Source organism: Aotus nancymaae, unplaced genomic scaffold (genome assembly GCF_030222135.1).
Source record: "Aotus nancymaae isolate 86718 unplaced genomic scaffold, 86718_ANA_hifiasm-v0.15.2.pri h1tg000019l, whole genome shotgun sequence".
Taxonomy (NCBI): domain Eukaryota; kingdom Metazoa; phylum Chordata; class Mammalia; order Primates; family Aotidae; genus Aotus; species Aotus nancymaae.
Genome location: NW_026988431.1, coordinates 11,239,109 through 11,263,286, shown reverse-complemented (window position 1 = coordinate 11,263,286; position 24,178 = coordinate 11,239,109). Strand labels below are relative to the sequence as shown.

The 24,178-nt window shown below is 44.9% G+C and overlaps 1 protein-coding gene across 5 annotated transcripts in view; it reads right to left on the bottom strand.

Annotated features, from left to right (window-relative positions):
* Positions 1 to 18,319, bottom strand: part of TBL1XR1 (TBL1X/Y related 1) — a 182,951-nt gene extending 164,632 nt beyond the window's left edge. For 3 of the 5 annotated variants that reach the window (XM_021666465.2, XM_021666468.2, XM_021666466.2), the window contains exon 1: positions 17,956 to 18,319. The gene's annotated coding sequence lies outside the window, so the exon portion shown is untranslated. Of the gene's footprint in view, positions 1 to 17,177; positions 17,317 to 17,955 lie in introns of those variants that run through there. The other 2 variants (XM_012435550.3, XM_021666467.2) reach the window with 1 other exon arrangement.
* Between the last annotated feature and the right edge of the window lie 5,859 nt (positions 18,320 to 24,178).

The following is a 24,178-nucleotide window of genomic DNA, read 5'->3' as shown; positions in this document are numbered from 1 at the left end:
CATCTGAGATCAGGAGTTCAAGACCAGCCTGGCCAACATGGTGAAACCCCATTTCTACTAACAATACAAAAATTAGCTGGGCACAGTGGCGGGCACCTGTAACCTCAGCTACTCAGGAGGCTGAGACAGGAGAATCGCTTGAGCCAAGGGAGGCAGATATTGCAGTGAGTCAAGATTGCACCACTGCACTCCAACCTGGGCAACAGAGCAAGACTCTGTCTTAACAAAAAAAAAAAAAAGCTAGAGCAGTTCAGATTTTCCCTCCAAAAAAACTCTTATATGTACATTTAAGGGCAACCAAAATTCTTTATCACTTGTATCTTCTTTTTCTTTTTTTTTTGAGACAGTCTCACTCTGTCACCAGGCGCCAAGCTGGAGTACAGTGGTGCCATCTTGGCTCACTGCAACCTCCGCCTCCCAGGTTCAAGCAATTCTCCTGCCTCAGCCTCCTGAGTAGCTGGGACTACAGGCGCGCACCACCATACCCAGCTAATTTTTTGTATTTTTTAGTAGAGACAGGGTTTCACCATGTTGGCCTGGATGGTCTCGATCTCTTGACCTTGTGATCTGCCCACTTCAGCTTCCCAAAGTGCTGGGATTACAGGCATGAGCCACTGCACCCGACCTGCATCTTACTTCTTTATGTATGTCTACAAAATTGAGGCACCAGAACTTCAGAATCCTCATATAGCTTCAGAACACTCCTGAAGACATTAGCCACCAATCCGTGCTCCGTCATTCAGAATGTCAATGTTTCTCATTCCGAGTACTAATTCTAAATCCATAAAAGTAGAAAAGTACATTTCTACACTCCTTTGAACGAGTATTTTCTAAATTAACTTAATAAAATAATTAAGAAATAACGTCCATTAAAAGCATGTTTTTAAATGAAAAATAAAGAGTATAGAAAATCCATGTGTATTAAAACAAGTTCCTGAAAATTTTTCAGTTATTTCTGCACGTATACATATCCTGTGTTGTACCATATGGATTTTTTAGTGAGAATCCATGTTAATGTTTGTGTAAAATTTAACATGTTTATTTGAAGTGACTGATCAGAGCAGTAGCCACTGACAACGGGAGCAGTGTTGCCTCAAGAAAAAGTAAGGATTCCACTCCAGAAAGCTAAAAGAAAAAAAAATTTTTTGAGACAGAGTTTCGCTCTTTCGCCCAGGCTGGAGTGCAGGGCACCATCTTGGCTCACTGCAACCTCCGCCTCTCAGGTTCAAGCCATTCTCGTGCCTCAGCCTCCCAAGTAAGCTGGGATTACAGGTGCCCACCACCACACCCTGCTGATTTTTTGTATTTTTAGTAGAGACGGGGTTTCACCATGTTGGTCAGGCTGGTCTCAAACTCCTGACCTCAGATGACCCGCCTGCCTCAGCCTCCCAATGAGCCATCACACCCTGCCAAAAACTTAATTTTTAAGAAAAGTATCTTGCATTGGAACCAAATTAAAAAAGAAAAAAAGAAAAAGTACAGGCCAGACGCGATGGCTCACGCCTGTACTCCCAGCACTTAGGCAGTCCAAGGCAGGCAGATCACCTGAGATCGAGAGTTCGAGACCAACCTGACCAACATAGAGAAACCCTGTCTCTACTAAAAATACAAAAATTGGCCAGGTGTGGTGGTAGGTGCCTGTAATCCCAGATACTTGGAAGGCTGGGGCAGGAGAATCGCTTGAACTTGGGAGGCAGTGGAGGTTGTGATGAACCAAGATTGCACCATTGCACTCCAGCCTGGGCAACAAGAGCAGACTCCATCTGAAAAAAAAAAAAAAAGTACGTTATCTTTTTTGTTGTTGTTTTTCTTGAAACATCTAATCTACAGGGCACAGTGGCTCACTCCTGTAATCCAAGGACTTTGAGAGGCCAAGGTGAGTGGATCATTTGAGGTCAGGAGTTGGAGACCAGCCTGGCCAATATAGTGAAACGTAGTCTCTACTAAAAATACAAAAATTAGCCAGGTGTGGTGGCTCACACTGGTAATCCCAGCCCTTGAACCAGGGAGGCAGAGGTTGAGGTGAGATCGCGCCACTGCCCTCCAGCCTGGGGAACAAGAGCAAAACTCAATCTCAAAAAAAAAAAAAAAAAAAAAACTTACCAGACACATAACAAAGCTCCACAGCATGCATTCTCATCCTAGAGTAACAGAAGTCACCAAATGCAGTGCTAGCCTTCTGAACTGAAAAGTCTAACCAACTCATCTCTGCTGCTGCCACAGTAAGCCATGAAAGCTTTACAAAATAAGCTGTCAGGAGGGGTATGTTACCTGTCTCTACAGATGTTGCCACTGCAGCTAACAAAGGCCACCAAGTAGTAGCTGGCATTTATTATTTCCTATTTACCAGGCCCTATGCTACCTGCTTTACATGCCTTCCCATTTCAATCCTCACAACTGCTTTATGAAAAACATACTAACTGGCACGGCGCGGTGGCTCACACCTGTAATCATAGCTACTTGGGAGGCTAAGGCAGGGAATTGCTTGAACCCGGGAGGTGGAAGTTGCAGTGAGCCAAGATCGTGCCACTACACTCCAGCCAGGGCAACAGAGCGAGACTTTGTCTCAAAAAAAGAAAGAAAAAGAAAAAAGTATTAATTATGCTTTACTCTCACTTGAACTGGGGAGGCAGAGGTTGCAGTGAGCCAAGACGGCGCCACTGCACTCCAGCCTGGGTTAGAGGGAGACTCCCTCTCAAAAAAAAAAAAAAATTATTCTTTATTACCATTTTTCAGATGTGGAAACCAACTAGGATGGCTACTTAAGTCTCCAAAGTCACATAATTAGTAAGTACAAGGGACAGGATTCAAACCATCCAGGTATGTCTGGCTCCAGCTCTTCATCACAGTAACATCCTGAGAGTTTACTGCCAGAAACGAGACACAGACTCTCCTACCTAGTCTCCTGTTACTGCTAAGAAATGGGCCACTGCCCTCAAAGGAAGGCTAGTGTCAAGTCACAGTGCAGCGAATTATGTGCACAGAAACAGGTGCTCCCTTTCTCGAGGTTGCTCCAGTTAAAGTTGAAAATGAACACAACTAGAAGACAAACCCCTTTACAGTTAACTAACCAATGAAAACCTGCAAGTGACACAATTACAGATGACACCAACTGCAACCAAAAATAGCATTAAAATCCAATGGATCTATCACCTTGGCATCAATAACACATACATACAAGTTATTAAGTCATGAGAGGATCTGTGCAATATCAGAAGCCATAGTTCCACAAATCCTATTGTGTCAAAGACTATCATAATTATTAAATCAACTACTATGGGTCAGCCGTGGTGGCTCACGCCTGTAATCCCAGCACTTTGGGAGGCCGAGGCAGGTGGATCACCTGCAGTTAGGAGTTTGAGACCAGCTTGACCAACATGGAGAAACTGCGTCTCTTCTAAAAATACAAAATTAGCTGGGCGCAGCTACTCTGGAGGCTGAGGGAGGAGAATCGCTTGAACCCGGGAGGTGGAGGCTGCAGTGAGCTGAGATTACACCACTGCATTACAGCCTGGACAATAAGAGCAAAATTCCATCTCAAAAAAAAGAACCCCAATATTCACCTAATGTCCAAACCCTTGGCAAAGCAGTATCTTTAAAATAATACAAAATGGATGTACTTCTGGACAACCAAAACCTCCTAAAGTTTGCACTAATTTATTTTCTAAGTATCAAGCCTGGATAGGCAGGCGCAGTGGCTCACGCCTGTAATCTCAGCATTTTGGGAGGCTGAGGCCAGTGGATCACCTTAGGTCAGGAGTTCGAGACCAGCTTGGACAACATGGTGAAACCCTGTCTCTACTAAAAATACAAAATTAGCCAGGCGTGGTGGCTCAGGCCTGTAATCCAAGCACTTTGGAGGCCAAGGCGGGTGGAACACCTGAGGTCGGGAGTTCAAGACCAGCCTGACCAACATGATGAAACCTCATCTTTTAAAAAAAAAAAAAAAAAAAAATTAGCCATGTGTGGTGGTACACCCCAGTAGTTCCAGTACTCAGGAGGCTGAGAAAGGAAAATTACTGAACCCGGGAGGCGGAAGTTGCAGTGCACCGATACCGTGCCACTGCACTCCAGCCTGGACGAGACAGAGCAAGACTCTGTCAATAAATTAATCAATCACCAGTTCAACACCGGTCTAATAACCCAATCATGAAACAGAAACAACACTTGTTAATCATACAACTACTCTTATTCTGCTACCAACTCTGAAAAATAAAAGTGTTTACAGAAATATACAGTTCCAGCTCTAAGAACTGACTGAAAAGCATGGGAGAAGATAACAACGTTTCCCCCCTTTTTTGACCAACCTATTCAAATTCAAAGTAATAAAGATTTTAAAAGCTTAACCAGATGCCTCAATTTTTCAATCATTATTTTTCAAAATGGTAATGCGAACATATTCAAACAGTTCAAAAAGGTTACACATGAAAACAAGTCTCTCCCACATCTGACTACATAATCTGCCCACCCCAACGCCAGTTATCAGTCTCCGCTCCAGCTTTGTAGAGTGACTGTAAGCACACACAAGCAGCATATATAAATGTCGTATGTGTCCTCCTCTCCAGTCTTCCACCCCTTAAGTTGAAATAGCAGCCAACCAGTCAGGCGCGGTGGCTCACGCCAGTAATCCCAGCACTTTGGAAGGCCAAGGATTGTAGATCACTTCCAGTCAGGAATTCAAGACCAGCCTGGCCAACAGTTCAAGACCAGCCTGGCCAACATGGTGAAACCCCGTTTCTACTAAAAGTACGAAAAACTTAGCAGGCATGGTGGCACAAGCCTGTAATCCCAACTACTCGGGAGGCTGAGGCAGGAGTATCATTTAGACCTAGGAGGCGGACCAGTGAGCCAAGATCACGCCATTGCACTCCAGACTGGGTGACAAAGCGAGACTCTCTCTCAAAACAAACAAAATAGCAGCCAACCATACAGTATTTTCTGACCCTTTGTACTTTCACTTAAATGTATCTTTGAGAAGGTCCTTTAAATATTAACAAGAAAGTCACAAACACCAAATCTAAACAAATATATAAAAGAATCATTGGCTGGGCGTAGCAGCTCACACTAATAATCCCAACATTTTGGGAGGCAGGAGGACTTCTTTAGCCCAGGAGTTTGAGACCAGCCTGGGCAACATATTGAGATCTTGTCTCTACAAAAAATTAAAAATAAAAAAACTGGCTGGGCATGGTGCAGCTCATCTGTAGTCCTAGCTACTCAGGAGGCTGAGGTGGGAAGATGGCTTGAGCCCAGGAGGTTGAGGCTGAAGTGAGCCAGGATCACACCACTGCACTCCAGTCTGGGTGACAGAGCAGCCCCGCCTCAAACAAATAAATAAAGGAACAAGTCACACAAAGACATCTCTCACCAGGTGTCCAAACTGGTAACCTCTGCTAGCACAAGGAAGTCTGAAGCCAAAGATGCATTCCCATGATACATCTGGGGTTTTTTTGTACGGGAACACAATACAGTAACAGACTGCACTCTTAACCCCAGTCTATGATTTTACAAATGCATATCACTTACTAAAGATGACAGAGAAGGGTAATTCAAAGAAAACCCATCATGTTACTAGGGGAAAATTTTTAAGCATGTATCATATTACATTTTTATACAAATAAGTGCCAAAGAACTTAGCTAACAGCTACAAACAGTATCTAAAATCCTTACACTTTTGATAAGTTCTACCTCATAAAAAGATAATTGCAGAAAAAGAAAAAAAAGATAAAGAAATTCATTCATAGCCAGGCTCGGTGGCTCACGCCTGTAATCCCTACACTTTGGGAGACCAAAGCAGGAGGATCACCTGAGGCCAGGAGTTTGAGACCAGCCTGGCGAATGTGGTAAAACCCTGCCTTAATTTAAAAAAAAAAAATTTTTAATTAAAAAAAAAAAAAAGAGCCGGGCGCGGTGGCTCAAGCCTGTAATCCCAGCACTTTGGGAGGCCGAGGCGGGTGGATCACGAGGTCAAGAGATCGAGACCATCCCGGTTAACATGGTGAAACCCCATCTCTACTAAAAATACAAAAAATTAGCTGGGCACGGTGGCGCGTGCCTTTAATCCCAGCTACTCAGGAGGCTGAGGCAGGAGAATTGCCTGAACCCAGGAGGCGGAGGTTGCGGTGAGCCGAGATCGCGCCATTGCACTCCAGCCTGGGTAACAAGAGCGAAACTCCGTCTCAAAAAAAAAAGAAATTCATTCATTATCTATTCTCATTACCTTATTTCAGAAACCCAAAGTAGATGTCTCAATTGCCTTATACTGTGAGTTAATGACATATGATAGCCACTAAATAGAAATGTAACATGATTAGTATATACTCTTCCCAATTAGCCTGTTCAAATTAAAGAAAAAGAATAGAATACCTCTCCCTAACTCGTAAACTGTGTTCTATTCACAGCTGAAGGTAACCACCAAAAAGTGTTATTACTAACCACATCTGGCAAGGTGTTTTCTTACGCTCATGTCACATATTTTCCAAACTATTATTCTAATTAAGACTGTAGATTTTGGCCGGGCGCGGTGGCTCACGCCTGTAATCCTAGCACTTTGGGAGGCCGAGGCAGGTGGATCACGAGGTCAAGAGATCGAGACCATCCTGGTCAACATGGTGAAACCCCGTCTCTATTAAAAATACAGAAAATTAGCTGGGCATGGTGGTGCGTGCCTGTAATCCTAGCTACTCAGGAGGCTAAGGCAGGAAGAATTGCCTGAACCCAGGAGGCGGAGGTTGCGGTGAGCCGAGATCGCACCATTGCACTCCAGCCTGGATAACAAGAGCGAAATTCCGTCTCAAAAAAAAAAAAAAGATGACTGGGCGCGGTGGCTCACGCCTGTAATCCCAGCACTTTGGGAGGCTGAGGCGGGTGGATCATGAGGTCAAGAGATCGAGACCATCCTGGTCAACATGGTGAAACCCCATCTCTACTAAAAATACAAAAAATTAGCTGGGCATGGTGGTGCATACCTGTAATCCCAGGTACTCAGGAGGCTGAGGCAGGAGAATTGCCTGAACCCACAAGGAGGAGGTTGCGGTGAGCCGAGATCACGCCATTGCACTCCAGCCTGGGTTAACAAGAGCGAAACTCCGTCTCAAAAAAAAAAAAAAAAAAGGCTGTAGATTTTTAGTACTTAAATACTCTTAAGAAAATTTTCCATGTAGATCCCTCTCAAAAGTGATAAAGTTAAATGACAGAATCCTGGCCAGGCGAGGTGGCTCACACCTATAATGCCAGCATTTTGGGAGGCTGACGCAGGCAGATCCCTTTAAGTCAGGAGTTCAAGACCAGCCTGGCAATACAGTGAAACCCCATCTCTACTACAGGACAACATGGTGAAAATCTCTACTAAAAATACAAAAATTAGCCAGATGTGGTGGCGGGCAGCTATAATCCTAGCTGCTTGGAAGGCTGAGGCAGGGAGAATCGCTTGAACCAGGAGGCGGAGGTTGCAGTGAGCCGAGATCACGCTATTGCGCTCCAGCCTGGACAACAGAGTGAGACTCCATCTCCAAATTTTAAAAAAGCCAGGCGCGGTGGCTCACCCCTGTACACAGCACTTTATGAGGCCGGGTGGGTGGATCACAAGGTCAGGAGGCGTTCAAGACCAGCCTGGGCAAGATGTGGTGAAACCCCATCTCTACTAAAACTACAAAAATTACCCAGGCATGGTGGCAGATACCTGTAATTCCAGCTACTCGGGAGGCAAGGAGAATCCCTTGAACCTGGGTGGCAGAGGTTGCAGTGAGCCAAGATCACACCAATGCACTCCAGCCTGGGCAACAGAGTGAGACTCCATCTCAAAACAAACAAAAAAAAAAAACAAATAATCCACCGGGCTCGGTGGCTCACGCCTGTAATCCCAGCACTTTGGGAGGCCTAGGCAGGTGGATCACAAAGTCAGGAGTTCAAGACTCAGCCTGGCCAGGATGGTGAAACCTCGTCTCTAATAAAAATACAGAAATCAGCCGGGCGTGGTGGCAGGTGCCTGTAATCTCAGCTACTTGGGAGACTGAGGCAGAAAATTGCTTGAACCTCGGAGGCAGAGGATGCAGTGAGCCGAGATCATGCTGCTGCACTCCAACCTGGGCATCAGAGAGAAACTCCGTCTAAAAAAAAAAAAAAATCCTAGAATCTTAATAAAGAAATTGAAGTATCTCATATACTCAATTCAAAAGTATTTGAACAAATAAAAGAACTTCAGATAACATTTAATCTGATCATCTTAACAGACATTTATAGAAACTAAGTGATTTACTCATGCAACCAAGGCTTTACAAAGAATTGGTTTAAAAATACTTGTTTGCTTAATATTAGACGCAGGTTAAAATGCTACCCCATTCAGGCAGATGCAAACTTAAGAAAAAAAACGTTAAGCATTCACTCAAAAACTGAGTCACTGATTGTCTCTTTACAATGTCCTGCTCTCCACTGTGCTGAAAAGACACAATGAAAAGAGAAACAGGTAGTGGGGGAAAAGGCACTTATTTATACATCTGATCTCAGACAAAATACTGAAGACATCAAATAGACTGATACCTAGTTTGTTAAAAGGTGAAAAAAAAAATCCACCATTTTATGCCGGGCACAGTGGCTCACGCCTATAATCCCAGCACTTTGGGAGGCCGAGACGGATGGATCACGAGGTCAAGAGATCGAGACCATCCTGGTCAACATGGTGAAACCCCATCTCTACTAAAAATACAAAACTTAGCTGGGCATGGTGGTGCACGCCTGTAGTCCTAGCTACTCAAGAGGCTGAGGCAGGAGAATTGCTTGAACCCAGGAGGCGGAGGTTGTGGTGAGCCGAGATCGCGCCATTGCACTCCAGCCTGGGTAACAAGAGTGAAACTCTGCCTCAAAAAAAAAAAAAATCCACCATTTTAAGGTAACTAAAAATTTTAAACATCTACTTAAAAAAAGGGGGGGCGGACACAGTGGCTCATGCTTGTAATTCCAACACTTTGGGAGACTGAGGGGGCAGATGGATCATCTGAGGTCGGGAATTCAAGACCAGCCTGAACGACATGGAGAAACCCCGTCTCTACTAATAATACAAAATTAGTGGGCATGGTGGCACATGCCTGTAATCCCAGCTACTCGGGAGGCTGAGGCAGGAGAATCGAGTGAACCCCGTACGTGGAGGCTGCAGTGAGCTGAGATCGTGCCATTGCACTCCAGCCTGGGCAACAAGAGCAAAACTCCCATCTCCAAAAAAAAAAACCCTTGAGAGTCCAGAGTACAATTTCCTATAAGAAACTCCTGAAATACCACGGGGCGGGGTGGGGGGGAAGGATTACTAGCTGGACGCAGTGGCTCACAACTGTAATCACAGCACTGTGGGAGGCCAAGGCGGGTGGATCACCTGAGGTCAGAGGTTCTAAATCAGCCTGGCCAACGTAGAGAAACCCTACCTCTACTACTAAAAATAAAAAAATTAGGCAGTTGTAGTGACAGGCACCTGTAATCTCAGCTGCTAAGGAGGCTGAGGCAGGAGAATCACTTGAACCCAGGAGGCGGAGGTTGCCATGAGTCGACATGGCGCCACTGTATTCCAGCCTGGGTGACAGAGCGAGACTCCATTTAAAAAAAAAAAAATTAAAAATTTCACAAGGATATAACACCAAATTAGCTGCCTTTATAGTCAATTACCCTGGCTGGCTGGAACCAATACAGCAGTCTTACCATAAAAACTTACTAAAGGGAGATGGTTAAGATGACATTCTTCTGGTAGATTAAACCCATTTACATTGTAAAATAGATATACTCTATACTGAATGTTAATACATTAATAGTAATGGTTCAAATGAAACTCCAGTGTGGTCAGAATGCTGTAAAACAATGAGAGCTAAAAACACTGTCTTAACTTAGGTACACTACTGAGGAAATAATGAGCAGAAAATCTAGCAGATTAAAAAAATAAAGTCCAAGCAGGGCACAGTGGCTCACGCCTGTAATCCCAGCACTTTGGGAGGGTGAGGCGGGTGGATCGCGAGAGCAGCCTGACCAATATGGTGAAACCCAGTCTCAATGTAAAAAAAAAAAATTAAGGAAAAAAAAAAGAAAATAAAGTCCAAAATCTTAAGCATCATTATACCTGACACATATATAACCAGATAATATCAATTTAGTGTGACACGATTCCTAACTAGACTAGGTTTCCCCCTAATACTGTGGCTACTATTCTAAAACTAAAAGGGCCAAACTATCCATTTTCATTTGACTCTAAGAATCGACCAGTTTTTCTTCCTTGTCAACTCTGGCAGCATTCAAATTTAAATCAACAGTTAAATGTGACTACGGTACACCTAAATCTTGAAGGCCTAACTCAAAAAGATTCTGCCACATTAACAACAGTGCAACATGGCTGTCACTGCTCCCATTTTAACACAGGCCCTTCTAGAAACAATCCATTTTAACATGAAGATGGCATTCTGCCAAATGCTAGAAGGAAAAAGGTCCACCCCTTCAAGAAACGTAACATTGCAGTTGGGGCAACAAAACAATAAACAGTTATGGGATTTGTGATCTTCATTAAATGCAATGGGGTCTCAGAATCTCCTGAGTCAGGATGGCCAGAAAAGGACTCATGGAAGGAGGAAGACTGAAACTAGGCTATAAAAAGGACAAAGGGAAGAACCGCATGCACAAAAGCAAAGTAGTGAGTATGGCAAAAGCCACAGTATTTCAGAGGCAGGCAAGAATCTCAGTTGGGGAAGAGTGGGAAATAAAGCTGAATAGGTAGAATGGAACCTTCTTAAAAGCCAGACTGAAGCATATAAATTCAATCCAGTTGGCAAAGAGAATCCATTATGGGTTCTCCAGCAGGGGAACTGACAAGATGAAACCAGTACTTTAAATAAATTACACTGTCAGTAGTTACAGAAGATAAAATGAATGAGAAAGGTTGCTCAGGGCAACCAAATAAAAACTTAATAACCCAGACCTACAACCATTCATTCATTCACTGAGAAGACAGACTGCTAAGTAACAACACTGGCCCAGAATTCACAAAAACTTGGCCTAAATTCCTGCTCTGTCCCCTACTACCTGAACCTCAATTTTCTCACTGCTCAATTCAGGGCATCAGCACTCAGACTGCCACAAGTACTTGTCAGAGCACCTGTACAGTCCCGACGTATAGAACTTTGACCATTAGTGAACACTACTGCTGAAGTATAGTTAAAAATGGGAAATGGGTCGGGCACAGTGGTTCACGCCTGTAATCCCAGCACTTTGGGAGGCCGAGGTGGGTGGATCAACTGAGGTCAGGAGTTCAAGACCAGCCTGACCAACATGGTGAAACCCCATCTCTACTGAAAAAAAAAAAAAAAGTGTGCGTGTGTGTGTGTCTGTGTGTGTGTGTGTTTATAAATAAAAATTAGGCCAGGAGCAGTGGCTCACGCCTATAATCCCAGCACTTTGGGAGGCCGAGGCAGGTGAATCACGAGATCAAGAGATTGAGATCATCCTGGTTCAACATGGTGAAAACCCGTCTCTACTAAAAATACAAAAATTGGCTGGGCGTGGTGGCACGCGCCTGTAGTCCCAGCTACTCGGGAGGCTGAGGCAGGAGAATTGCTTGAACCCAGGAGGGAGGCTGCGGTGAGCTGAGATCGCGCCATTGCACTCCAGCCTGGGTAACAGAAGCGAAATTCCAACTCAAAAAAAAAAAAAAAAAAAAAAAATTGGCCAGGCGTTCTGTAATCCTAGCTACTTGACAGAGGCTGAGGCAGAGAACTGCCTGAACCTGGGAGGCAGAGGTTGCAGTGAGCAGACATCAAGCCACTGTACTCCAGCATGGGCAACAGAGACCCTATCTCAAAAATAAATAAAGATAAAATAAATAAAAATTTAAAAATAGGGAAGTGGGCCAAGCAGGGTGGCTCACGTCTGTCATCCCAAAACTTTGGGAGGCCAAGGCAGGTGGATTATCTGAGCTCAGGTGTTCAAGACCAGCCTGGTCAAGATGAAACCCTGTCTCTACTAAAAATGCAAAAATTAGCCAGGTGTGGTGGCACACACCTGTAGTCCCAGCTATTCGGGAGGTTGAGGCAGGAGAATAGCTTGAACCTGGGAGGTGGAGGTTTCAATGAGCTGAGATCGTTCCACTTCACTCCCCCTTGGGCAACAGAGTAAGACTCTGTCTCAAAAAAAAAAAAAAATGGGAAGTGAAAATAAGAAAAGGCTCACAGAGGAACAGAACTTCCAAGGACAACTGTCTTAACAGCAGCTGATAATACTAAAAAGAACACACAGGTAAAAAAGGTCAGGGATAGAGGGAAAAAGAAAATAAAACCACCTACCCAAAGTAATCACTACAACCTAAAAGGCAGACCCTAAGTTCTGCTGGACCCAGCCTTGAAAGAGTTCTCTTTTGATTTAAAGAGTTAAAAAAAAGGTTTCAAATGGTGCACGTGTAAGTTTAAGAACCCAGATGACAGAACAGCAACAAAGGCATGCAAAATACCCTCCACTATACCTCTACCAATCACGTAACTCAGTATTGTTCCCATTTGGTGTTGAAATTCTAATCATTCATAGTATATGTAAGCTTTAAACCCCAACTTTAAAAGCTAAATTTACTTCAAACAGGTTGCCCAGGAACTCAGGAAATGGAGCTACCAAATGCTTTCTATGACATTATGCCCCTACTAAAATAAGTAACAAGCAAATTAAATGTAATACAAAGAAATGAACTTCAAAAATCAAACCAATCGAGGGCAACTTACATGATGCTTAGAATGTCAACCATTGTTCTAAGGACCTCACACATACTATACCAATCTTCTCCACTCTATGAAGCTGACTGTCCCCCTTACACAGATGAAGAAACTAAAACACACTGAGAGCCAAGCTTGGTGGTTCATGCCTGTAATCCCAATACTTTGGGAAGCCAAGGCAGCTGGATTACCTGAAGTCAACAGTTCAAGACCAGCCTGGCCAACATAGTGAAACTCCATCTCTACTGAAAATACATAAATTAGATGGGTGTGGTAGCGGGTGCCTATAATCCCAGCTACTCGGGAGACTGAAGCAGGAGAACTGCTTGAACACAGGAGGCAGAGGTTTCAATGAGATCACGCCACTACACTTCAGCCTGAGCAAGGGAGCAAGACTCCATCTCAAAAAAATAAAAATATCATTTTAAAAAATTAAAAAAATAGGCTGGGTGCAGTGGCTCATGCCTGTAACCCCAGCACTTTGGGAAGCCAAGTGGATCACCTGAGGTAGGGAGTTTGAGACCAGCCTGACCAACATAGAGAAACCCTCAACTGTAGATTATCAACTTCATTAGATCTCTCCTCCTTAGTATGGTTGTAAAAAAAAGAAAAAAGAAAGAAAGAAACCCCATCTCCACTGAAAATACAAAATTAGTCAGACATGGTGGTGCATGCCTGTAATCCCAGCTACTTGGGAGGCTGAGGCAGGAGAACTGCTTCAGTCGGGAGGTGGAGGTTGCAGAGAGCTGCAATCACGCCATTGCACTCCAGCCTAGGCAAGAGTGAAACCCCATCTCGAAATAAAAAAAAAATAAAATAAAACAGGAGGAACTACTACTCCAACATCACAACTAGTAAGGGATACCACCTGAGTCTCAACTCACTGTAACCACTATAACACAAAGACTTTAATGGACTTTAATGATTTTTCTTACATAAGTTTTTAAGAAGATACACTGGGAGGGAAGGCTGGGCGCCATGGCTCACACCTGTAATCCCAGCACTTTGGGAGGCCAAGGCAGGTGGATCATGAGGTATCAAGACCATCCTGGCCAACATGGTGAAACCTCGTCTCTACTAAAAATACAAAAAAATTAGCCAGACATGGTGGCACATGCCTGTAATCCCAGCTACTCAGGAGTCTGAGACAGGAGAATCGCTTGAACCAAGGAGGCGGAGGTTGCAGTGAGCCGAGAATGCGCCATTGCACTCCAGCTTGGGCAACAAGAGTGAAACTCCATCTCAAGAAAAAAAAAAAAAGAAGATACACTGGAAGGATAGTTAGACATACTATTATTTGCTATTGCTTATTAAGTATAGGCATGGAACTTAATCTCCATTGGCAGTATTTAGAAAGGCTATTTCACCACTGCCAATCTTAAAGTAGGAAATACAGCAGCTCCCAAGAAGATAGCTTTTTTTTTTCTTTTTTTTTTTTGAGACAGATGGATTCTCGCTCTGTCCCCAAGCTGGAGTGAAGTGGCAACAAGATCTCAACTCACTGCAATCTCCGCCTCCCAGGTTCAAGCGATTCTCCTGCCTCAGCCTCCCAAGTAGCTGGGACTAGAGGCGCACAGCACCGGGCCCACCTAATTTTTGTATTTTTAGTAGAGACAGGGTTTCACTACGTTGGCCAGGATCGTCTCCATATCTTGACCTCGTGATCCACCTGCCTCAGCCTCCCAGAGTGCTGAGATTAGAGGCATGAACCGCCGCACGCGGCAAGACCACATCTTAGTAAATGGTGCTAGGAAGTTCAGCACAATGATTTGAGTCCTGTGAATTTCATTTACCCATGCAATCACTTGACCCAGTTAGTGGAGATGCTCAACTGTACCTCATCAACTTGATTAAAAACACAAGTTTTTGGAAGAGCTACACAGATCAAGACTAACAAAACAGCTGGGAAAATTCCGCAGACGCAGTCAGCTAAGACAGACCTAGGTTTGAATCCCAGCACTCATTTAATCATTTTGTGGCCTTGAACAAGTGAATTAACTTCTTTGCACCTCTGTTTCATCATCGACAAAAAGAGCTCAACACTACCTCATAGGATTAGCCTGGGGAATAAATGGCAGAGAAAGCACCTCGCACCTCCTAGAGCATAGCTCAGAGCACCTAGTCCCTCTCCTCTGGCTCTCTGGTAACAGGGCAATTAACTGTACTCTACAGAATCCAATCTCAGAGGGGTAAAGAGCCAAATCTCTCCAGGATCAGATCTCTCATAGAGCCTTTTCTTTTTAACTTCAAATTTCTGTTGGTGGCAGAGCAGGAGATGGTACTTAAACTGAACGATACTCAGTAATTCTTTACTTCACAGCTTTAGGGTCCCAGCCCTCCTCTTCTACCAGAATGTCTGAGCACAAAGTATAAATGTCTCATGTTCGCTGCTTTCCTTTTTTGCATTTCAGTGACTTATACTGTAAATGCTATTTGTGAAATGAGTCCAATTCACATGTACTAGAAAAATACACGTTCTAGTGTGTGCCAATGTTTCTGCCATCTCTCCCCTGACTTCCTACCATTCACATTCTTCTGTTCTTTTCATACAAATGACACCAAAATTCAACAAACCCAACAAATTATTGCAACCAACTTCATCAAAACGTGTCAAGTCAGAAATTCTTTATAATAGTAGTACTGGCTACAAATTGTAGAAGGGAGATTCCTTTGTCAGCTGCTCATCTGACAAGGCTGTATATATACTGCACTGCTATATACGAACTGAAGGATTTAATCAACAGGTTGAGGTTCAAAAGGTCTACTAATCATTTCCTTTTATCAGTAGCCCCTATGTTTATATCATCTTCTGCCCTTTGTACATGTTAGCTTGAAAGGCTCCTAATACACAGGAAGCTGGCGTCGTGGTAATCATGTGAAACCTTTAATTAGGTGTTGAGAACGCAAATATCAAAAAGATTATTGAACATACGTTTTAAAATGCTTAACACTTCTTTGAAGCAACCAACGCAAAAATACCTCTGCAAGGGGCCAGTCCATTTACCACCAGTGTCACCCACATTAGTAACCACAGCTGGTATATGTTAAAAGAAAAATATCTTATAAACTGATTTGGTGAGCTTTGCAACCATTTTTATGCCATTAACATGTCACTTTATTTAGTTCCTTAACAGTAAGAAAAACTTTTCCCAGTCACGTAGTTTTCATGTCCCATACAGTTTAGTATTTTGTCCTGTAGGTCTGATTCTAACAACTCAAACGGCAAAAAAAAAAAAAAAAAAAAAGGAGTTATTACGACTTTAATGATTGTGATTACAAACATCTCAGTGCAGGATAGGGGTGAAAAGAAAATCATATTCCATACCAACAAGAAAACCTGGATTTACGAGCAAGAAGCCCAATCACACATCACACACCTAACTGCTCTCAGGCAGTTTCTTCCTGCAGCCCCTCCCCCACAGGTAAATGCTAACTATTTCTAGAACTCAGCAACAATTTGGGAAGCTTGCCATCAACTCCCATGATACCACCTAACACACACCATGTTTTCGGGGAGACAAAGCTGCCCTACTTCCCTCGACTATAAACTTGTTAAAACTGTGAGAACATACAATCCCAGGAAGTCAGAATTACTCAAATACATCCATGTAACATAGGTCTTATTTTAACAAAAATGAAAATGAATCACACTGGAAAACCCAAAGTCACTCATTTTATCTTCAATGTGTAATCGAAATTATTTATTCAAAGTTGTTGCAGGTAAGTGGATGAAAACACCACGAGGGCCTTATTATTATCCAAACTGGAGAAGGAGCCTTTAAGGAAAAAAGGAGGGGGTAGAAGATCACTTAATTATATGAGGTGGGAAATGGAAAAACCATTCAGTCTTAAAATTCAGACTAAAAATAACCTGCCATTTTCACCCACCACATTTTATTAACAAGCTTGTTTAGATCAGCATAAGGTTCCTGTTTGCGAAACAAGAAAGTGAATAGTAAACTTTCCTAAGTCAACTGTAAATCACATAGGTACGAAAACTCCTCATCCCCGGTGCCTGCACAGGCCAAGATTTTAAGTAAACTACAGACACTGAGAACACCTAATTTTTAACTAGGTCCCAACATTTCTCATTTGTAATCATCAAATTATCTTAGAGACACTTAGATAACCTAACAAAGAGAGCATTTTTTAAAAGCCACAGCCCAAATTTTACATGAAACACACCATTTTCACAGCCTAAATTTAATCCCGGTTGCCACTGCGAAGTGATGCCTGTTTCAGCAAATTAAGAACTTCCAAAAATACTGAACACGTTAACACATGCATGGCTTCCCTCGAGCTGCCATTTAAGATTAATATTCCACGTAAATAAAAGTCTGCTTCTGCTCAAAAAATTAAATCGGTTGCAAAGAGGAAGTTACAGAGAAACCACCCTCACAACGTGGCCTTTACACTGTCAGAAAATAACGTGACTCTGTGCCACCCAAAACTTACCAGGAAGCTGGCAATAACTTTGCCAATTCTACACTCCTGAACCCAACTTCAAAGAGCCTCCACCAAATACCACCTCAAGACGATAAAAAGCACTAAGTTACAAATAAACACGTACCGGAGCAAGGCCCGGCGGCCGCGCGCCCCTCCCCCGGCCGGCGCCCCCGCCCCGGACGCGCGGCCCCAACAGCCGCCCGCAGCCCCTCGCACGCCGGCCGGGGTCGCCGCGCCCGGGCCGGGGACGCGCCCGGGGAGGGGACATTTCCATTGCTGCCCAAGGTTTCACAAAATAGCATGCACCGAAAAGCTCCTTCTCCTCTGCTAAAAATAGGCTATAAAGGAGTCGGCCTCATGATGGCTCCTTGATTCAATTTGCTGCAAATCCTTTCCTGAAAGCCTCCCCCCCTCATACACACACGCACAAAAAGGGGGTGTAAATGCACGAAGGGTGGAACGGGGGAGAAGGCCGAGGTGCACATTTTCGGGGACAACATAATTAGGGTGAGGATCCCCCGAGACCAGGAAAGGGCAGGGGGTGGGCAAGCACGTGAGCATTTCAAAGAAACCTGAGAGGAAAACGGGGGGATGGGGGCGCCCCAAGTGCCCTCCCTGCCTTCCCCTCCCCCACGCAAGCCCAGTTCCCCCAAGGGCCAAGTTGAAAAATGCCTGTTCCACTCGCGCCCATCCCCCCGCGGCCCAGCGCCCCCAGCCGCCTCCGGCCCGCGCCCCTCGCCCAGGCCCGCGGCTGCCCCCACTCCGGGGTCCGGCCCCCAGTGCTTACCTGGAAACGGTGGCCTCCAACGCCGCTCCCCCCCTCCCAGGAATGGAGGCACAAGGAAATTCCCCTTCTCGCCGCCGCCGCCACCGCCTCCAACCACCCCCAAAATAACCCCTCCGGGGGGTGAGAGGCAATTATAACCCCAGCGAGCGGAGGGCGCGGGGGATGGGCGCCGGGCGGGCGGGGGCGGGGAGCGCGGCGCGGGTCCCCAGGTGGCGAGCGGAGGTGCTCCCGCCGCGGGGGGAGGGGCGGGGGCGCACGCGGCCGGCGGCGGGGGGAGGCGGCGCGCGGGGGAAGGGCGCGAGCGGGGAGAGGAATTGAGGCAGAAGGTAAAAGCTGTTACTAAGGGAAAGAGCCAAACGGTTCGGAGCAGCCAACGGCTCAGACACTCAACACTGGGGAGAGAGGAATGGGGACCAGCCAGGCACAAATGAGCTCGCGAGGCCCGCGGCGGCGGCGGCGGCGGCGGCCGCGCAGCAAAACAAACCCGAGCGGCCTGCGCCGGGCGGGCGGGCGGGCGCGCGGGGGAGGGGCCGGCGGGGGAGGGGCGCCGCGGACGCGGGGAGGCGGCGGCGCGGCAGGGGGGTGCTCCGGCGCCGCGCTCTCCTCCCTCCCTGCCCGCTCCGGCGGCACTGGGGGCTGGGCGTGTGCGGCGCATTCTTTTAAAAATCGGGCGAGCCCCGCGGGCGCTCGAAGGCGCCTCCGGGCCCGGCCGCCCTCCCCGCCCCCACCCCCGTCCCCCACCGCCGTGGGCCGGCCTGGGTGTGCTCGGGTGTGGGCCGTTGGGCCGCGGGCGGGCAGGCCTGCGCCGCGCCCGGGGTGGAAACGCCGGCGAAGTTTCCTAAGGAGGCCGCGGGCTCCCGCGTGTCCGGGGGGCGTCCCGGCGGCGCTGGGGGCTGGGCGCACACGCGGCAGCATGTGGGGGAGCGCGGCGCGGCATCATATGGACATTTGTTGTGAAAATCTCTGTGCATACCTTTGTGTGCGTAAATACATATGGTTCTCCGAAGCGTACCTGGAAAGGTGCTTTATCTGTAATAAGCGACTTTCAAAATGTGATCCAGAGCACGGGATCTGGAGAGAAAACACACGCACACAAGAAAAGGTTTTTGATACTAAACACAAAGCTGTAATTGAAGTGTTTATGCCCAAATGTACTGCGAAGCAAGCATATGGTGGTATTTATCATCTGGTGGGTCTGTTTGAAAGGTTTGGTCGATCAGTTCTTATTTCACAAAAATAAAATAATGTAACTAAATGTTTACTAAATATATACCTCCACGGCGGCATCCACAGTAGAAGTTTATCCACTTTGTGTACTTTTTGCATGTGTGAAGCACAGGAAGGCGGTTTATAAAGTATAACTTAGTTGAGTAACAATGTGGCTGTATGATTGAGGGAGGGTTGTTTTTTAAGAAGGGCAGCACCTCACAGGTTTTGAGGCAAACGGGGTGGTAATCTTTCTAAGACTTTCAGAAAGCTGGAGTGGGGGTGCTTCTTAGAGCTCTGTATAAGCTCAGCACTGGAGAAGCAGCCACCCTTTTAAGATACGACTTGAAACGTTTTTGTTATTTCGGTTATTACTGCCTTCAAAGCAAAATAATGTTTGCAGCTTTCTTAAAGGTGAAGGGTACTGGTGTTATACTTTCATCACAATATTTTTAATAGGTGTAGTGATCATTTTAAAGCAACCATCTTTTCATGTCAATATCAGAAGCCTAAAGTTCTGCGTACACACACACACACACACACACACACAAAGTATTACTTGAAGTAGCTTGCACCAGTCTGGACTCCCGGTGGCCTGGTAAGTTCGGTGATTAGACAGGTGCTTACTTAGCCAAGGTCAGTGTCTCTTTTCCCCATGAGCCCTTGCTTGGGGGAGCTGCCAGAGGCCTTTCTTGAATGACACAGTGGGGCAGGGAGCAGGAAAACCATCAGAGGAAAGGGAGTGGGATTGGAAACTCCCTTCCAACCACCAGAAAGAGAGTTCAAAGCGTATCAGTGGTGTGTCCTTAGAGGTATTTTCGTGTATGAAAGAGGGAATGTTGGATTAAACAATGTCACCCGATGGGAATTTAGATAACTGCAGGTTTCCAAAACACTGTGCAGAGTGTACTGGGAAACAGCACAAAGCAAGTTTTGCAATTGAGTTGGATTCTGAAGCTGAGGCTTGTTTACCTCAGAACTAACACCTTTGAAAAGACTTTATTTCAGAATTGATAAGAGTATAGTAGCTTCCTTTTGTTTTTTTGTTTTGTTTTGTTTTTGTTGTTGTTGTTATTTTTTAAGATGGGGTTTCACCATGTTGATCAGGCTGGTCTTGAACTCCCGACCTCGGGTAATCCGCCCATCTTGGCCTCCAAAGTGCTTGGATTACAGGTGTGAGCCACCACGCCCGGCCCCTTTTGTTTTTTTGAATTGATTAATGACATGTATATCACTAATCATACCCTGTCTTCAATAAGTACACTGTCTCCAAGTTGAGCCACCGAGTGAAACATCTATTGGATTACTTGGATTGTTTTTGAAGTTTCATATTGTGCCACGACAGGCGGATCTTCTCCATACAGCAGTGACCATAAAATCAAACCACACTTTGAGTGAATGAGGATTTCTCAAGCATACCAGTTTTTAAAGAGTCGTATTCAAAGCTGTCCACCCCACCCTTTCTCCTTCCCCTAAATGACCTCTATCCCTTACTCCACAAGGAGGGAGACACCCTCTGATCAGGGCTTCCAGCCTGAAGTTCTTACACCCTACGCCAAGCTGCCTCCTAAAGTTGTTCGGTGTTAGTTGAGCCTCATTACAATGATAATAAAAATGTATGCATTTGTTTATATCCCTGTAGTTTACAAGATGTTTCTGTGCATAAATTACTGCCTTTGAATATTGTGAAGATCATTGAGGTTGGGGACTTGTACCATAAATTCATTCCAATAAAGTGTACTTTACTCACCACTGTTGGATCATACTAATTGAAGAGAGACCTGGAGTACTTTTAAACAAAAAAAAAAGTGGAGGGGGAGGCACCCAAATATGGAAAGGCCTTGATTCCTCCAGCAAAGGGGGTTTTAAATAAGATCATATTTTGATCACTTTGATTTCTATATTCTGGAAACTATCTAAAACAACAGTGTGGCTTCAACATCAAATAATCAGAGAAATAAAGCATCATTCAAAGGTGACATGTATTGTCGCCTCACCCTGTGGCTGTCTCAACATATACAGCATAAAGGATCAGGGCTGCACCAAAATACAAGCAATGATTAGACTCACTGGGCGAGGCAAGGACAAAGAAGGAACTATTTTACTAATTTTCAGTACTTTGTCCTAATCTAAAAGTGCCATTACCCTTTGAATTAAATGTCAATATGTTTCTAGAAAGGAAAGATGGTTACTAAGAAATTGTAAAGCAAAGGAATGCATGAAGAATTTCTTGGCCACGGACGTGGTGACTCACACCTGTAATCCTAGCACTTTGGGAGGCCAAGGCAGGCAGATCATGAGGTCAGGAGATGGAGACCATCTTTGCTAACTTGGTGAAACACTGTCTCTACTAAAAATAGAAAAAATTAGCCAGGCATGGGAGCACATGCCTGTAGTCCCAGCTACTGGGGAGGCTGAGGCAGGAGAATCACTTGAACCCAGGAGGCGGAGGTTGCAGTGAGCCAAGATCGCTCCACTGAACTCCAGCCTGGGCAACAGAGTGAGACTTGGTCTCAAAACAAAAAAGTTCTCTCGAACTTTCTAGCTAATTACTCAATAAAGAGAAGCCTCATACCAGTTCTGTTATCAGAAGTTTCATATGTATTTATGTATTGTAAAATGACTAAACAAATATTTCAGTAATATTATTCTCAGAGGAGTGTGGTGTGGCAAGATAGCTTACATCTTTGCAACTTTCATCACTCAAAACATGGACTATTTTGGCCGGGTGCGGTGGCTCACGCCTATAATCTCAGCACAAAGGAGGCCAAGGCGGGTGGATCACAAGGTCAAGAGATCGAGAACATCCTGGTCAACAAGGTGAAATCCCATCTCTACTGAAAATACAAAAATTAGCTGGGCATGGTGGCGCGCGCCTGTAGTCCCAGCTACTCGGGAGGCTGAGGCAGGAGAATTGCTTGAACCCAGGAGGTAGAGGTTGCGGTGAGCCGAGATCACGCCATTGCACTCCAGCCTGGGTAACAAGAGCGAAACTCCATCTCAACAAACAAAAAAAAAGACATGGACTATTTTAAAGTTAAACTGGTTTAATCCCAGGACTACAAGGTCTCATTACTGTATATATTTTTAAATCATCATGATGTTTTAAATTGTTTACATTAGTTCATCTACATAAAGTATTCAAAACAAACTTAATTGCATAAAAAAGACATTTGATACCAAAAATATTATTCTAGTGCTATAACTCATTTTATAGTCTTTACTTACCCTGGAACTCAGTGGCTCTTACCCCAGGCGTCTGAAGTTTCCGTTTCATTTTGACTTACCCTGTGCAATTCTTTGTGGTTCTTCCGAGATGAGGCACATGCCAGCTACACATCTCGAGATCTCAGTACAAAAGCTGCTTTTCTCCTTCAATGCATAGTGTGTTGCTTGTGACCTTTCCTCATCGGTGTGAACCTTGTCACAGTTTTCCATGCATCTATGACCCAATTTCATTACCACAATAAACTTTACTTGAGAGTCTTCATTTAACTTACAAAAGAAACATACAACTATCTTACAAGCGTTTATGCCTCTCAGATAATGAAAATAGCAGGTCATATTCTGCGACTGTGATTCAGTCAAAACAGAAAACCAACCACACACGCAGCATGTTGCTGTACCAATCGCTTACTTATACTGACCAGCCACATTCTTCCTCAGGAGAGCACTCAAGGCCTAGTATTATGCTGATGGTTTTGCTATTCATTCATTCAATGTTTATTGAATGTTTAGTGTGCCAGGCACTGTTTCAGTGAACCAAAAACACAGCCCCTACTCTTCACGGGGCTCACATTCCAGTCCCACATTGGGTGAGAGTTGGGAGTACAGACAGACTTTCAAAAAATATGTCAATATTAGGCTACTGTTTGACCACTGTAAAAAACAAAGCAATATAAAAATGGCTTAAACGGCCGGTCATGGTGGCTCACGCCTGTAATCCAAGCACTTTGGAGGCCAAGGCAGGCGGATCACCTGAGGTCGGGAGTTGAAGACCAGCCTGACCAACATGGTGAAACCCCGTCTTAAAAATATATAATAATAAAAATAAATAAATAAATGGCTTAAACAAGATAAAAGTGTATCTTGTTTGCCATGTGACTGGCATTCTGGAGTGAGATGTCAAAGACCCAGCTTGTTCTATCTGAGCATACATCTTCCATCCAGTGGTCTAAGATGGTCTTTCTTGCTCCTGCCATTATTTCCAAATTCCAGCCATTGGCAAGGGCCATGCCTTTCCTTTCAAGGCACATCCTGGCAGTTGCATTTATCACTTCCTCTAATATTCCATTGGCCAGTGCTTGGTCTTATGACCACAACTAGCTGCTAGAAAGGCAGGTAAAAGAAAACCAAGCTTATGCCCATCAATGATAGACCGGACAAAGAAAATGTGGCACATATACACCATGGAATACTACGCAGCCATAAGAAACGATGAGTTCGGCTGGGCGCGGTGGCTAACGCCTGTAATCCTAGCACTTTGGGAGGCCGAGGCAGGAGGATCGCCTGAGGTCAGGAGTTCGTGACCAGCCTGACCAACACAGTGAAACCCCATCTCAATTTATTAAAAAAAAAAGAAAAAAAGCGATGAGTTCATGTCCTTGGTAGGGACATGTAAAGAATCTGGAAACCATCATTCTCAGCAAACTGAACCAAGAACAGAAAATCAAACACTGCATGTTCTCACTCATAGGCCGGTGTTGAACAATTAGAACACGTGGACACAGGTTGGGGAACATCACACACTGGGGTCTGTTGGGGGGACTAGGGAAGGGACAGCAGGGGGTAGTGGGGAGGGTGGGGAAGGATAACATGGCAAGAAATGCCAGGTATAGGTGACGGGGGGTTAGAGGCAGCAAACTACCTTGCCATGTGTGTACCTATGCAACAATCCTGCATGATCTGCACATGTACCCAGAACCTAAAGTGCAATAAAAAAAGTATATATATATTTAAAAAAAGAAAGAAGAAGAAAATCAAGCTTAAATAAAATAAAGTGGGGTAATGGGTATAC